Genomic DNA, 3727 nt, shown 5'->3' on the forward strand with positions numbered 1-3727 from the left:
GGTAGTCTTCTCTAATGTGCAATTTATTGATTCATGGACTTTGCTTAATTAATAGACTTGTAATTTGATTTTGATGATTGTGAAACGGTAACAAATCAAGGCTTCTCTGTTGTACCGATCGTTGCTTCATTACCATTAAGGGTGTCAATTTTGGCTCCGGCTCGGAAGCTCGCTTGAGCTCGGCTCGAATCCTTAATGAGCCGAGCCTGGCTGGGCTCGTTAAGAATTTAATATATTTAAATATATATATATATTATATATTAATATATGCACTAAAATGGTTGTCCAGGGAGTGAAAGGGGGAGGCAAAATATGTCACTTCATTTTTGGAACCCCATTTGTTACTTGGACCACGCCCCATAGTGTAAAAAAAAGTAGTCAAATTACACTAGATAGGGCTGTCCAGGGAAGATGAGGGTGTGAACTTAATATAACCCGAGCTCGGTAAGGCTCGCGAGCCTGACCGAGCCGAGCCGAGCCTGGCCAAGCTCGGCTCGGCTTGTTTACACCCCTAATTACCATACTTGCATTTCAGAAAAATGGCTTAAGGGGGTGTTTGGATAGAAAAAAGTTGGGAGATGATAAATTCGCATCCCCTGTAGGATAATTAGCACCCCTTATCATGTGAATTGTGGCAGACTTTAAGGCTTTTTGACATCAAATCACGTTTAAATGCGTGGGAATTATCCTACAGTGGGTGCGAATTTATCATCACTCATAATATTTTTCATGAAAAACATATTCTATGGAAATAAAATTTCAACGTCTTCCTTAAAAAAGGAGGAAAATTTTTATTCTGAGAAAGAAATTCCATAAAAAATGAGTTCACCATACACTTAAAAAAAAACCATTTTCAATGTAAAAAGAATTCACAAAATTTTCAATATTGCAGGAAAAATATTTCTTGCAGGAAATTTTATTCGAGAAATTTTTCTTCGTTGCCAAAAACTTTCATGCTCTTCCATTGTTTGATTACAAACAAAAAGGTAATTAGAACCACCACAGTTCAAGTTTTATCTAAAGAAACCTTCAATTTATAACGACGTCTCTCTAAATAAAGCCATAACCATATCATTTCCCTCTAAATTGTAGAAATCAAAATTTTCCCTAGAAAAACAATTCTCCAAAAAAAAATTTCCTACAATACGAACAGGGCCTCCAGATTGTAAGAATTTTCTTGAAAAGTTTGGAAAGGAAAATATTTTTAAAATTTCTTACTTTATCTACAAACGAAAAAGATAACTTGAATCAACCCTTTTTAATTTTTTCTTAGGGCGGGGAACCTTCAATTTATATAATCTCTCTCTAAGTTAACCACAGTCAAATCATTTTCATATACAATGTAAAAAGAAAAATTATTCCCAAGAAAAAAAATTGTCAGAAATACTTTTCTTGCAATCCATACAGGGTCTAACTCTCTATATTTGATCCAAGGATCATCCCCTCTAGTTTAAGGTTGCAATTTGACTTGTGTATGAGATTAATGGATTCAATCACAAGCACAGTCGACCCCAAGAGGTGATCAATAGGAAAAAGCCAAAGAGTGATTGTCTTTTTAGCATTTTTCTAATAGACTTTAAAGCATTTTATCAAGACAGGTCGCCAATTTTTAGTACGATTTTATTCGACTCACATCTCTATCATTGTTTAATACTATTAAGTTAATTAACATACTAATCTAATTTTAAGTACTATTATTTAGTAAAAAATCTCTGATTTATTACCGAAAAAATCATATTTTTTTTAGTAAGTCTTCAATTAGAAAATGTTCCCCACCAAACCCTTTCACCATATTTTTTTTTATATTACAACACTTAATTTACGCATACATATATTTAATCCATACAAACCCTTTCACCTTCTTTTTTTTGTCACGAGAAAATGATAGCACTGACCTCTTTTTTGGGAGTTCCTTTTTGAACTTCGTTGTTCTTTCCTTTTTGAAAGAAACTCCACGACTGGTTGTGACATAAACGACAAATAGAAAGACATGAAGATACTGAAAAATAAGGTGCCAAAAGATGACCACATCAACCGTTTCTTAGCAGCCTACAAATGGGCCTTGGTAGTGTCGTAGGTTTGTAAGGCCCAGCCTAGGTTGTGCTAGCACTGAGATAGGCCATGGACCATGAAAAGCCTAATTTCATTAGAACATGAGCCACCATGTTGAGTCAATCAATACTCGAGGGGGATGACATTTGGGCTCCATCCTATCAATCACTTTCTAAGAGAAATCACAAAGTGGGACAACATACATCACCATTTTGCCCTTTTGGATACCCCTGGAGAAATTTGCATATATATATTTTTTGGATGATTAAGCTGGGTTTAGGCAAGACCCCACCAGATATATTAAAAGAAAAGGAGAAATACAGAGAACGGGCCACCAAGGACCTAACTTAGCATGCTGCTGTAAGCCACCGAAGGCTAATGAAAAACAACAATATAAAAGCTACAGTGTTAATAATAAGTTTTGGACCCAAATCGGTATTCAAAATCTAAAACAAATAGAGCCTTAGCTTCAAACTGCATTTAGGACATTTGAGACTAATCTTTATACTGTATCTTAATTTGTTGGTATATAATTTCATCTCATTCCTTTTTTGTGCATTATATATGAGAGACTTGTTATAACACTTGTTAAAGTAGCTATTGAATACTAAAGATTACTCTCTTTATCCTCCAAACTTTGATTATAATATCATTAACTTGAGTATTTACTTGTATTACTATACTTCAAGTAATTAGCTATCTAATTCACTCATCAAAATCAGAGAAGTTAAATATGTGCCAGTTGATGTACGCCGATGAGCTTGAATCATTCTATTTAACCCAAGATCTAAACCATTTCAAAATTATTATTTTTTTTTGGGGGGGAGGGATAATTACATTTACACCCCTCAACTATGGCCAAATTTCACTTATGACCCCCTGGTATGGACTTCACCAAAGACACCCCCTCATCTTTCAATAATGATTGTTACGTGACGGGGCGGACGGGAACAAATAAATTGTCCGGGGTGTCTTTGATGAATTTTGAAATATAAGGTGAAAAGTCAAGGGTCGACTAAAAAATGTCAGAAAGTTGAGGGGGTGTCTTTGGTACCTTCGATACCACGGGGTTAGAAGCGGAATTTGGCTGTAGTTGAGGGGGTGTATCTGTATTTTCCCAAAAAAGAAGGATCTAAACCTACCTATACCACTAAGCACTACGTCACATTGCATCTTTGTTATTTTGATCAAATCTTCATCCATACTTCAAAGAAGATAGAAATCAGATTTGAAATCTTAAAGTCCCTATTTTCTTCATCTTGGCATTCTACTAGATTCAAATTCAAATTTGAAATTCTCCATTATATTTAAATTCAAAATTTTAAATCTTCACCTCTTTTCAAACATTAATAAGCTTTTCCAAACAGAGTTGATGTTGACAACATCGTAATCGGTTGATGCTAAGCCCTTGTGTAGGGACAAAATTTTATGATATAAAATCAAATTATGTAGATATAAAAATGATTAAAGTACTTAACACAAGAAGAAGATGTAATGGAGTATAGAAACAAGAAATTGGCAAGGGGTTTACCTTAAAGACTTTTATTTTCTCACACATAAGTAGGTGGCTACATGGAAATAAAGTCCTGATGATACAATGCCCACAACTATCTATCAAGCAATCCACTCCATGCTCAATACCAGACCAGCATGCCCGCATTTGAATAGAACGGGA

This window comes from Tasmannia lanceolata, unplaced genomic scaffold, assembly GCF_043159265.1.
Source record: "Tasmannia lanceolata isolate RefF3 unplaced genomic scaffold, GAP_Taslan_0.1 ptg000008l, whole genome shotgun sequence".
NCBI lineage: Eukaryota > Viridiplantae > Streptophyta > Magnoliopsida > Canellales > Winteraceae > Tasmannia > Tasmannia lanceolata.